Genomic DNA, 13,628 nt, shown 5'->3' with positions numbered 1-13,628 from the left:
CCCCTTAACACACGTGCATTTTGCCCCCTCTGCTGTGTGACTCTGCTTGACCTCCCAACTAGAACAGCCCTCCCCAGCCCATGGATGTGGGATCTGGCCACGTCACTTGCTCTGGTCAACAAGCATCAGTTGGGGGGACAGGCAGAGGTTTTAAACAGGACTGCGTGATGTAGCTTGGCTTCTTCTTATGCCAGATAGGAAAGGCAGAAGTACATGCCCCAAGAGCCTACTAGCCTCAGAAGGAGGAAATTAGGAGCTCAGTCCTAAACCCAGCCCAGAGCCTAACCAGGCCTCCCTGATCCCACCCAGCTGAGCCCAGAAGAGCCACACCTCACCACCCACTGACCAGTAAACAAGAAATAAGTGCTTGGTGCTCTTTTCAGCAGCACTTATATTAAAACTGGAAAGATACAGAGATTAACATGGCTCCTGTACAAGGGTAACACAAAAATTCATGAAGCATTCCATATTTTTGATGGAAACTAAACTTTCGGTGGTGAGCACGCTCTAGTGTACAGAGATGTCAAAATACAGTATTGTACACATAAAACTTACATGTTATAAGCCAACGTTACCTCAATTTTAAAAAATTCTGTAAAGAAATAAGTGCTTGTTTCTGTAAGCCTTTGTATGCGGGGGTGCTGTTTGTTACGCATCATCAGCAAAGCAGAAAGCTGACTAATACACTCCCCAAATATCTCTGAACCAAAATGCTGATTAACAAGTGGATATTACTATGACTTTTCTGTCCCTACCCCCACCTGTCTTCCTCCACTCTTTTATGGAGCCACAAACCCACCAATTCAGTCCCCATAAAGGCACACATGGTATCTTTGAAGTCCTGGGGGCCAAGCCCCACTCTTCTCACATCATGGTGGTCTTGCCCACAGCTGACTCAGACTCTGAGACACTAACTCCAGGGAATAGTTCTGTCAGAGTTCCCGAGAGACCCTCAAACTGACAGTGGCAGGGCCACCCACCAAGTATGGAGTTCTTGGGAAGAAGAGAGGGTCTAGACGTACAAATGTGTTCGATCGGCACCAAAAATCCCGGGTCCTTCCACGAAAGAAAACAACCGGGTGTGCTCAGAGTTAAATCAAGACTCAGCCAGTGGCTGCACCTCAGTGAAAGGCAGGCATGCCAACCAAACAGCTCCATGACTTCTGAATCACTCAGGAGACAAACAGCAAATATTAAATAAATATACAAACCTTGCAGGGTTCAGAGGAACAAATTAAGAGACAGAATACAAAGGAAATAAGTCTCCTTGAAGACTGTCAATGGAGCCAGAGAATAATGGCCCCCAGAAAGTCCCATGCCCTAATCCCTGGGCCCTGTGACAATGTTACCGTGCACGGCAAAGAGGACTCTGCAGATGCGATGAAGTTAAGGATCTTGAGGCGGGGAGATTATCTTGGATATGGTGGGGGCCCAATGTAATCACGTGAGCCCTAAAAAGTGGGCAATCTCTCCAGGCTGTGGTCAGAGAGAGATGTGACCAAAGAGGAATGATCAGAGAAATGCCGCACTGCTGGCTTTGAAGATGGAAGAAGGGGCCATGAGCCAGGGAATGCAGGAGGCCTCTAGAAGCAGGAAGAGGCAAGGAGTGGCTTCTCCCGAAAGCCTCTGGAAAAGAAGGCGGCCCCACTGACACAGTGAGACCCATCTCAGACTTGTAACCTCTGGAACTATAAGATAATAAAGTGGAGTTGTTCAAGTCAGGAAGTTTGGGGTCATCTGTCCCAAGAGTGACAGGAAACTAACACAGTCAATTATAAGATCAATGGAGAAAACACACATGACCTTCAGCCTTACCAATAAGCTCTTTGTTCGAGGCACAGACACCCCAGAAAGTCGTGCCTATGGATAGCTGGAGAAAAATCAGCCTCCATATTCTCCCACTTGACCCTGGAACGATAATTTATGGCTCTACACAGGCAGAAGGTTTATAAATTCAGAAAAGTAAACAACTCTACGACTCTGTTTCAGTCTAAGCCAGCATTGTGGCTTCAGGGAGGCCCCAGAAAGCAGCCAAAGTCTAGCTGGTTGGAACCCTATGACCCCAGAGCAACTTCACACCACCCCCTTGAGAACTACAGGCTTCCTATGTCTCACACCAAGAAAGAACACTCTAAAATCCCATCCAGGGACTTCCCTGGTGGCGCAGTGGTTAAGAATCCGCCTGTCAATGCAGAGGAGACGGGCTCGAGCCCTGGTCCGGGAAGATCCCACATGCCGCGGAGCAGCTAAGCCTGTGTGCCACAACTGCTGAGCCTGCGCTCTAGAGCCCGCGAGCCACAACTACTGAGCCCACGTGCCACCACTACTGAAGCCCACATGCCCTGGAGGCCGCATGCCACAACTATTGAGCCTGCGTGCTGCAACTACTGAAGCCTGCGGGCCTAGAGCCCATGCTCCACAGCAAGAGAAGCCACTGCAATGAGAAGCCCGCGCACCACAACGAAGAGTAGCCCCCGCTCGCCACAACTAGAGGAAGCCTGCACATAGCAACACAGACCCAACACAGACAAACATAAATTTAAAAAATAAAATAAAATAAAACCCCATCCAAAAAGGCAGCACAAAAGAGGGGTCAGCAGGTACAGCTTTAATTGACCAAAACTGTTTTCTATGTTGATCTTTAGGGGAAGAGATGGAACAACTAAAGAGAAGGAGAAAGCAGATACAGTTTACGCCCAACTGGAAGCTGAACTGGAAATGGTTTTATAAACATTGCTCCATCTATGAACCATTTCCCATTTCAACGTAATCTGAAAGGAGCAGCCCGTGCCCCGGGTTTACCCAGCCCATAACATTCTTCCACCTGATTCCCCACCCCAGGCCCCAAGCCCTCCTTGATGACCCAGAGATTCCACAAAATGTTTACGAAGAAACTGGAATAACACACACTACAACATGGACAAACCTCAAAGACCTGATGCTAAGGGAAAAAAGCTAGACAGCAAAGGGTACATATTGTGTGATTCCACTTATAGAAAATATCCAGAATAGGCAAATCCACAGGGACAGAAAGCAGATCAGTGGTTGCCAGGGGCTGGGTGGAGAGGGGATTTGGGAAGTGATGGCTTAATGGGTAAGGGGTTTCTTTCAGGGTGATAAAAATGCTATAGAATTAGACAGTGGTGATGACTGCACAACTCTGTAAAAATACCAGGAAAGTACTGAGTTATACACTTTGAATGAGTGAGTTGCATGGTATGTAAGTTGTATCTCAATAAAGCTGTCATATTAAAAAATAGAAGAAGAAGAGAGAGGAAGAGGAAGAAGAAACAACCACTAGGATATTAGCCAATGATTACAAGTCACTGCAAACTTTAAAAAATTTAACCATCCCAAGGAGGTTAGTTTACTTAACAAGTCTGGAATCCTGCGCACCAACCCACTCCACAGTAAAGATTCTGAAACGCCTGAGCAGAGGTCAGTAGCAAACTGTGACCAGAAGTGGTTTATGGAACGGGCTCACGAGCAAAGTGGGACGACTGGGGTTCATGATGAAATGCGGGAAGATGATTTTGCAAAAGTAACCGTTCTCAGTAAGTTAAAGCAACTCTCTACAATGAAAGTATTATCTCTCTCCAAAATAAAAAAAATAACTGTAACAAATATATTGGCTACGGCAGCAAACGTCTACTGATAACTTCTGGCTGCTCCAAGTTAGCCAATTCAGATTATTAGACCCCTGAAAAGCAAACTGAAAGAAAAATACGTTTATTGGTTTGGGACTGGCTGTTTCAGATGGGAGGGGATGGGATGGAGAAAGGATGGATATAGTTCCCCTGTGAGAGGAAAGGCGGGTGAGCAGACTTAAGATTCCAGTGGACACAGCAGCATGCGGAGCCCCTGGCGCAGGGCCTGGGTCCAATGCCGCCCCACCTGGGCTTGGACCATTTCCTCAGAAGGTGACCCCAGCAACCGCAGACAGGGCACAAGTTAGATCCCACAAGAGCTGGCGTTTGGCGTTCATCAGCACGCCGACCCACACATCCCGAGTTATTCTTGGTATTAGCCCCTTGACGTAATAAGGAAGCCAAGAGGAAAGACTGACACATTCAAGCATACAAAAATGCGAAGCTTGGGGCTTCCCTGGTGGCGCAGTGGTTGAGAATCTGCCTGCTAATGCAGGGGACACGGGTTCGAGCCCTGGTCCGGGAAGATCCCACATGCCGCGGAGCAACTAGGCCCGTGCGCCACAGCTACTGAGCCTGCACGTCTGGAGCCTGTGCTCCGCGATGAAGAGGGGCCCCCGCTCGCCGCAACTAGAGAAAGCCCTTGCACAGAAACGAAGACCCAACGCAGCCCAAAATAAGTAAATAAATAAATAAAAAGGAATTCCTTTTAAAAAAAAAAAAATGCGAAGCTTGGTGACTGAGACCATAAGCAACATTAGAAGACAAGGAACCGCCTAGGAGAGAAATATTTGGAACGCCTAACGATCAGAGTCTACAGAGACCTCCTCTAAGGCACGCGTGGGCCTCAGACCAGGAGCGCCAGCATCAGCGGGGAACTTGCTGGACATGCAGCGTCTCGGGCCCCACCCGGATTTACTGACTCAGAAATCCTGGGGATGGGGCCTGGCAACCTGCGTTTTCACAAGCCCTCCACAGGGTGCTGGTACACAATGAAGTTTGAGAACCACTGGTAAGGTCACAGAAATATTTAGAGCAGCACTATTCATAACCACCCCCAAAATGGAAACAAGCCAGATGTCCAACAACGGGTGAATGGATCAACGGCCGTGCGCCCATACCTGATGGAATCCTACCCAGTTACAAAAAGGGATGAATTAGTGGCACAGGCCACAACATGGATGAAGCCGAAAACCTCCATGCTGACCGAAAGAAGCCAGGCAAAATAATGAGTACATATTGTGTGATTTCAGTGATATAAAATTCTAGGATATGCAAACTAACCTATCTAGTAATAGAAAGCCATCAATGGTTGCCCCAAGGCGGAGGGAAGCAGAGAGAGATTACAGAAAGGCAAAGGGAAATTTGGAAGCCACGAAAATACGTGTTATCTTGATATGCACGTGTCCGAGAAGCCAGCACCACAATCAAGACAGCAAACATAGGAGAAAACTGACGAGCGTGCACACCTTACATACGCCTGGTTTACTGTACTTCAATGACACCTTAACAAAGTGGTAAACAAAGCAAGCAAGCAGATAAAGCAAAACCAGTGTAATATGAGCCCGTATAGATAAACACGCAAGACTACACAGCTGTACGTGCACAGCTGAACGTGCCAGAAACAGAATCTCCCACATCGCACCGCGGACTGTTAATATCGGTTGTTCTGCTGGAGGAGCTGGACGCTACAACCCCACAGGGCGGGAACTCAGGGAAACCAGCATGTTCTTAGGTGTCACCTTAGAAACAGGAACGAGCTCAGAACAGGAAGAAGAAACAAAAACCAGAATCTGTCCAGAGGAAAAGCCTTGCCTTTTGGAAGCCCCCAAAGCAAGGCCGGCTGCCGGGGTGCAGGCAGGGAGAGGCCCCCAGGGTAGAAACACGCGCCGCAGGGGTGCGGGGCAGCTCCTGCTGGGAGATGCAGGACAGAGAAGGGGACGCACGCAGGTAAGCGGGCTGGGGCCCAGGCAGGGGGCCCTGAACTTCTCAGGGGGCTCAAAGGTTGACCAGACGAAGAAAACAAGGGGTGGAGGCCTGGCTATTATGACACTCTGCGCACTCCGGGAAGCAACTGAAAACCCTATAGAAACCGAGAGAAACCAAAACCCCGGAGGGAGGAGGGAGGGCCGTGGGCCGTAAGCAGAGCACTGAAAGGCTGGGCTCACAGCAGGCACTCCCTTCCAGCACAGTCATCACGTGTAGTCCTTACTCAGGCTTAGGATCTTTCGCCCTCCTTTCTCAGTTCCCGGGGAAGAGAGAAGGATGAAGTGTGATTTCCAGACCAAAGCCAAGGGGTGGCCCCAGACATCTCGTGTAATTTCGCTGTTTATTTGTAAATGAATACTTCTAAAGGAATTTCTTTTCTCTCTAAAGTTAGCTCCCAAAACCTTGCTTGTCCTTTGCTTTAGAAAAAGATCCATATTTCCCTGGAATGCATGAGGACGGAAAGATTTCTGAACTTCTTTTGTAAGTCTGATGGGGGATTTAGTCCTTCAACTTTACTAAGTCTTTAACCACGAGATTCAAGCTTCTAAGGCAGGGTACTTGACCTCGGCACTAAGGACCTCTTGGGCTGAGTAATTCTTTGTGGGCCTTGGGGCCTCATCCCCTGCGTTACAGGATGCTGGGCAGCGGCCCTGACCTCTATCCACTAGATGCCAGTGACACCCCTTCCCCATTGGTAACAACCAGAAAGGCCCCCAGGCATCGTCCAGCGTCCCTTGGGAGCAAAACTGCCCTTGGTGGAGGACCACGGAGCTAAGGTATTTCCCGACCAAGATGGAACTTCCGTCAAAGTCTAACATCCAATGCCATGAAAGAAAAAGGACGGGATTTCAAGAAGGAGGCAGCAGGGGCATGGAGCGTTGACTGCCCTATGGCTGTGTCCTGGGTTCTCCAGGGACTGAGCCCATCACTGTAAACGCAGTTCCTTTTCCAGACTCCTCACCTGTCCAATGCAGCCCTTTATGCACGATTCTTCACGATTAACACGACCCTCAATATACGATGAACTCCTCTAGATTCACAGTTTGCTGACTACAAGTAAACGTTTCTCTCTCTTTTTTTTTTTTTTTTTTTTTTCCGGCCGTGCCGCAAGGGCATGCGGGATCTTAGTTCACCGACCAGGGATCAAACCTGTGCCCCCTGCAGTGGAAGCGCAGAGTCTTAACTACTGAACTGCCAGGGAAGTCCCTAAACGTAAACGTTTTTGTCTTTTTACAGAGCGACTTACTTCCCGCATGGCTCCACCTTGAGAGCTTGCAACCAACCCATCACTATCCTGATTTTACAGGGAGGAAACCAAGGCTCCTCGTCCCGTCCTGCACTCTGCCCACGTATCCCTGTCCTGGAGAGGGGGCGGGGAAGGTTCACTAAATCACCTCTCACCATCGGGTTCTGAGCAAAGGGAAATCTCCAGAGACAGAAAGGAGATTAGCGGCTGCCTGGGGCCGGCAGGGGGAGCAGGAATGGAGGACGTGACATTCCCGAAGACGTGAGGGACCTCATCGGGGAATGAAAATGATTGAAACCTGGATGATGGCCGATGACCGCACCACTCGGTAAACTGACTAAAAATCACTGAAACTGCACACTTGGAACGGGTGCTTTTTATGGTATGTAATTTATACCTCAGTAACACTGTTCCTGAAAATCAACTAGACCTTAAATGGGATCTAGAGAGCTTCGTGAAATTAATCACCGCAAGTGGCCATCTACAGCCATCCCAAGGCCGAGCAAACATCTATGGCAAACCCAAATAAAACAAAGTATCACATAGCTTGCAAAAGGAATCACAGCCCAACCTGAATCTACAGTGTGTCCAACTCAATACTAGGAACTATATAGAACAACCAAACTGCCCAATGGCAGCAGTGTGGAGAGAGAGAAATTCTACTCTGATGAACATCTGGGCCATCAGAAACCCATACAGAAAAATACATTTCTTGTCCAAATATAGAACATTCAATGGAAAAGCAAACACGACAGGTAATTCAAGAAGGTTGAACATACTCTTAGATAGCAAAGTATGAACCAAACCCAAACTTCCCTTAAAGCAAAAGCCACGCAGAAAAATGGGACCCCAGCTTACCCCTCTATTGTGCCAGGAGCTGAGAAAATTAAAATTCACAAAGGACAGCTTATTCTGTGCACCATTTCATGTTTAAATATGAATTGGAAAATAGTGAAAACACACAGTCTCTGGTTTTATTCAGTTAACTTTTCTGGAAACACAGGATGATCAAAAAATTACATAATGGAATTAAAAACTATTAACTATTGGGCGAACAGGAGCTGTACCTACTGAGAGAAAAAGGAACTATTTCCATGAGCTAATCTTATCCTATATTTAGTTTGAGTATACTCATGTAATTAACCAGGGGTGTATAATTTTGCTAACTTCAAATTTCCAGTTGTAAAGCCCCACATACAATTATCTGAACTACAACTGATTTTTATTTTTGTGGGAAAATGAAGATAGCTAATTTTAATAACCCAAGCTTCCCAAGAAGAAGTAACTGCCTTCCTTGACAGAAATTACGTGAATGGTATTCACAACGCCACAAACTCATTTGCTTTTAGATCTTCCCTCAAAGGTTAGCATACTTGGAGAGTTCATGTCCCGCTGACTCAACCATTTGGTGCTACTATTCCCCTACGTTCCTGCTCTGTACACCTGTGCCTCTAATTCCCAGAGAGTATACACAGATCTCTGCACTTCATGAGTACCTGAGGTATGCATTTAGGAAATAAAATCAAATTTTGTGCACACTTCTGCGAACAGTCTCAGGATGGGGCTATTCTCAGATACATCTCTGAATGTTATTTAGGGTAATTTGGCTGGCAAATAATCAAATGAATAATTATTAGAAAATTATCAACAACAAAGACAGAAAAAGATTCCTGTCCAGAGCTGAAGCGATTGACCAGTGTCTAGCTGACCTGCTGACAATAAGAAGTCAGGACTTGGACAAGGCTCAAGGAAACCGGCTAAAAGCAAAATACTTTGTGTAATTTCTCCCTCCTCTTAGATGGGCAGGCACGGGGCAGATAAAGGACATTCCCCAAGACTTTCATTAAAACTAAATTTGTTACAGGAGCTTAAATGTCCTGATCTCTGGAGAGCAGAGACAAAGGTGCACAATGTAGATGTCAAAAATTCTACTTCCTGGGAATTCCCTGGCTGTCCAGTGGTTGGAACTCCGTGCTTTCACTGCCGAGGGCCTGGAGGGCCTGGGTTCGATCCCTGGTGGGGGAACTATGATCCCGCAGGCCACGTGGTGCAGGCAAAAAAAAAAAAATTCTACTTCCTGCTTCTCCTCTCTTCACAGTAAGTGCCTTCTGAATATTACTGTAAAGAAAAGCAATCTTTTTTTTTTTTTAAGGAGGAGATAAATATATCAGTTTACCAAAGGACAAATGAATGTCCACGTGGATCCTGACGAGAGTGAAATGAGGTGTGGTCCTGGTGCCCCGACGGTATGGAGAACAAGAGCATCGCTAGCTGCAGGCGTCTGCATGCACAGTGCAGGTCTCTGCTTCCCTTTACATACAAAGCTACGCTGCAAACTCAGTATCCACAAAGGGAGAAATAGGCACAAACACCAAAACCGAAGCTAACATATCAATCATTTCAAATTAAACAAACAAAAACGCTGCTGTGGAAACCTGGAACTATTTGCGGTCGACATTTAGTGTCACGAAAACCAAAGCTTCAGCCATTCTCAGCAAACGACCTCAGCCAAAGACCTGAAGTTTGGAGGTGAGTCCTATGTCTCACCTCCACAGCCCACAATGTGGTCTGGGTTGCGAATATAACTTTTGTATTTATTTACTCTCTGTAACACCACTAATACAGCATCAACCAAAATGACAGTTTTCTCTTTTAAAAAGCCGCTAATGTGAAATGCAAAAAATAAAAAAAAAAAAGATTTAATAACAACCATGATGGATGAAATATGTTTCTGGAAAAAAACAACAACAAATAAACAGCCAGACTGAAGGCACCCAGAGACTTTTATCACAACCCAGTTCCAGCGCTATCTCACATCTTTTAAAGTTTGAAGCACATAATTGACAAAAAGCCTGGTTCTTGGGAGCCCTGAGGGCATCTGTCAATGAAAGCAGCTGATTTATAAACAGAATTAAGTGATTATGAAAACACTGCGGTGTCATGAAATGCTTAAAAAGCACAGCATTGTTCCAAAGTTTCCTCGTGCACCTGCAACTGGGATATTGTCATCTGGTTCTGAAACACAAATATTTTTTCAGCTTTAAAAACACGCACAATCCTGTAGATCCAAAACGTGCACAGTACCCTGTCAACGTTGTTCTTTCTTCCCCAAATCACATCATTAATAGCTGTGCCTCTGGAGGGATGTCCAATCTTTAAGCTGGCAGATCTCGGTCACACCACATGTATGTGTATACACACACACACACACACACACACACACACACACATCGTGGCAGGGGAATACATCTGTGTCCCACTTTATTCAGGGACTTCGATATCAGCCCCTCATCACCTCTGGGGACCCCATCAGTGATCTCTAGATGCTTTTTCATTGCATATCCCTCTCAATGAAAACCTTTTAAGCATTAACTCCAACTCATGTAACGTATTAACTAGAGATAACACACAACAAACGTTATATGCATTTTTCATAGACCACAAATAGACATTTTGTAACTATTAAATAAAAATACATAAACAGAGAACTTAAGTTTCTTCCTGCGCTCCAGTAAATCGCATTGTCACTGCCAGAGGATATGCGGTCCACTTGGGAGCCCACTTTGTGAATTAAAACCTGAGACAAGGCATTTCTGTCACCCTCTGCCCCAACTAAACATGGAGACTATTGGTTTCAAGGAAATGTACTAGGAGGCCCATGAAATTTATCAGGCAAGTCTAATTTCCACAGGCCTCTCCCCTTGTTCTCATCTCGTCTACAACAATTTCTGTCATGCACTGGACACATGAGATCATTACTTCTTATTTTCACCAACTTCTGAGCTGGGTGCCCCTCCAACGCTGTTTCTCCTGGCAAGGCTTTCTGAAGAATTACGCTACAGATCTCTGGAAATTGTTGAAACTGGCACAGAATCATCGTGCATCTTAGAAATACAAACCTAATGTGATATTTTTTCATAATCAAATTAGGAGTTAAACCAAAGCGTGTCTCCCAAGACTGACCTGTGACTGTCAGGGACTGGCAACCCTTGTTTTTACGTTGATAACTGTGAATACTTGAGTCTTTACCAACACAGAGTTGGCATTCAAGTTTCAAGGGATTAGAATGCCTGATAAGATTCTGCTGGGAAAAGAACCTAAGGCAAGGACCCAAGTTTATTCTGTCTCCCAAATGAATCAAATGGTAGAGACATCAGTTCTCTGCTCAGTTGCTTTTCTAAATACAGCCTAAAACTCGGCAACCACCTGGAACTTTATAGGTGCTGAGAATTACGTCTGCATACCGGTGCTACAGATGTCTGCATCATATGAACGGGGTAACATCCCTCCAACTCCACTTTCTCATTTCTCATCTTCAAACGGATGTCAAGATAAGAAGGGTACCTCGACGACGGGTAGAGCTGACCCAGCTAAGGCTAAAAATCACCCCAACGCACTAGAAACAAAAAGCACTGCTCAGTTACACAGAATTTTCTCCAGTTCCCAATCATGACTTACGTGGTCTTACCATATTAAAGTATTTGTTATTACTGATTTAAGAAATAAAATGGCATCACATACAGTAAGCTTCTTTTGCCCAAATTTCCATCTATTGGAAAGTTTAAACAAGCAGAAGTGTTTGCAAATTCGATACCGGATGTTCACACAGACTCTAAAGCCCAATGACAACGGGCAAGTCTATAATAGTATGAGTCAAGCTCTCCCAAGAAGCGGACAGTGTCCCTCTAGCCTTGCTCCAACATGGATGAGGCTGGGTGTCCAGGTTGCGGTAGACATGAGGAAAGTCTTCAAGATCTTGGAGAGAGAGAAGGTGATCATCACGCCGGTGGGGGGGTGGGGGGGGCGGGGAGAGTCCTCACCTTCTCCTGCCTCTGTATTCTCCCTGGGGGTTGGTGGTAAGTGTTCCAGAAAGGAAAGTGCTCCGGGCTGGCTATCTCGGGTCATATTCTGGGTTCCAGGCTCAAGGGAAGTAAGCAAAGAAAACTCTCATGTTTTCTTTTCAGTATTCCAGCTCCATCCACCACGATAGGAAAAAAATGACAGGAATTCAAGGCAGAGACACTCTCTTCAAGAATAAACACTATGAATTTTGCCGCGAGTACTGTTTGTGCTTATTTTACAGGGTCTCCTGAAACTGGGAAACTACAACACTCGTAAGAGTTATTCAGAGGCACCCCACAGCCCAAAGTGTCTTCTGAATTGCCGGGGTCTTTTTTTACAGTAAAACATGCAACTAACTTAGCAATGTTAAGTTGAATATTGTTTATTTCAATCATGGGTAAAACGATAGTTAAAGCATGGAACATAGTTTAACCAAATTGCTAGTTAATATAAAAGCACCATAATCCTCAACCTACAAAAGTGTTAAAAAAAAAAGAGCTACACAACATTTAACGTGTGCCTTTTCCACATTACAATCCGCAAACGCGGGGTAGGAGAGGCCTCAAGATCAGCTCATCAAGCCTTTCACTCTACACGTGAGGACACACACAGGTTCAACAACTTCACACAAGCTCGCAGGCAACCCAAGGCAGGACACAAGTGACCAAAACGCCAGGCAAAGGATTCTCTAGAAAACATGATATTCCTTATGTGACCACAAATAGTGAGATTACGACCCAAGGTAATATTCAGGTTAACAACCACACAGAAACACAGGCGTAGGAATTTATTTCTACAACAAACTAATGCAAACACAACTGGATATTTTTAGTGTACTTTTTAGTCACGTTATCAACCCACTGGGAAAACCACGCCTCTTAATGTGTGTCCTGTTTTTGAAACTAAAGACATGAGTCTAACCTACTGATACATTTTACATAGTACTGCTCCAGAAACAGTCTCTGAAAGTGCATCCAAAAATGTCCCATCTCAACTGATTTGGCAGCAAGGATCAACTGGCATAGGAAATGTGCAAATCCTATAGGCAGCTCCAACAAGATACCCGATATTTTTTCACTATGATTTCTTACAAGTATTAAGAAGCTCTAAGTTTTGGCTTTTCCTTGCTTTTGATAATATCCACAGTGCAAAATCATTCTTCTCGAGAAAAACACATGGGCCCAGGTGTGCTACAGTATAAAATTCATGAGTCAAGGAAGGTGCTCGAAGAGTGGAGCGATTCACTATTAGGCATTTCATCCTGAGTTAAAATGTGATTACCGAGACCAGGAGAGCAGAGCTGATCGGCAGGTGCCCCGGGTTAGGGGCTGAGGGAGTGGGGAGTATGGAGGGAAAGCACCACGGACACCTCTGGGGTGACGGAATTTAGTTGTTTGGTATCCTGATGATGGTGGTGGTTACAGAAATTTAAGCATGCTGAAATTCATAATTTATCACATAGTAAATTTAGGAAATATACAGAGAATACATATGTGTCTGAATACAGCACGTGTGTGTGTTTGTGTGCGTATGCCAGCCCTGAAATTTAACTTAAGAAAAGCAAGCAAGCAATTGATGGAGACCACCGTAACTAAAAAAGATATATTATTATTGTCATTATTGGATATTTCCACACCAATTCCCAACTTCAGAGTAGAGGAAAACCTAAGGACACTGGGCTCCAAGCATGATAATAATCCTCCTTCTGTTAATACAAGCCTAAGAAACAGATTTTATTTTCTTTTTCTCTCAAGAAGAAAACTAAGGCTAGAGAAGGTAACATGTGCCCAGAGGCGGTCAGTGCATGGTGAGCTGGCTGCAAACCAAGTTTCCCTCAGAGCCACGTCCCCGACCCCATGATCACCAGGAGCCCACAGGGCCCCCAACCAGGCTGGGCTTGGCAC

The 13,628-nt window shown here is 45.5% G+C and overlaps 1 protein-coding gene and 1 non-coding gene across 4 annotated transcripts in view; one reads left to right on the top strand and one right to left on the bottom strand.

Annotated features, from left to right (window-relative positions):
• TBL1X (transducin beta like 1 X-linked) overlaps window positions 1-13,628 on the bottom strand; it is a 226,923-nt gene that overhangs the window by 207,358 nt on the left and 5,937 nt on the right. The window lies entirely within an intron of this gene.
• Window positions 371-474, top strand: LOC132358027 (U6 spliceosomal RNA). The gene has a single exon (XR_009500390.1). It is a non-coding gene; the product is annotated as a U6 spliceosomal RNA (small nuclear RNA).

This window comes from Balaenoptera ricei, chromosome X, assembly GCF_028023285.1.
Source record: "Balaenoptera ricei isolate mBalRic1 chromosome X, mBalRic1.hap2, whole genome shotgun sequence".
In the NCBI taxonomy this organism is placed as follows: domain Eukaryota; kingdom Metazoa; phylum Chordata; class Mammalia; order Artiodactyla; family Balaenopteridae; genus Balaenoptera; species Balaenoptera ricei.
Note: the sequence above shows the minus strand (reverse complement) of the source record. Positions and strands in the feature narration are given on the sequence as shown.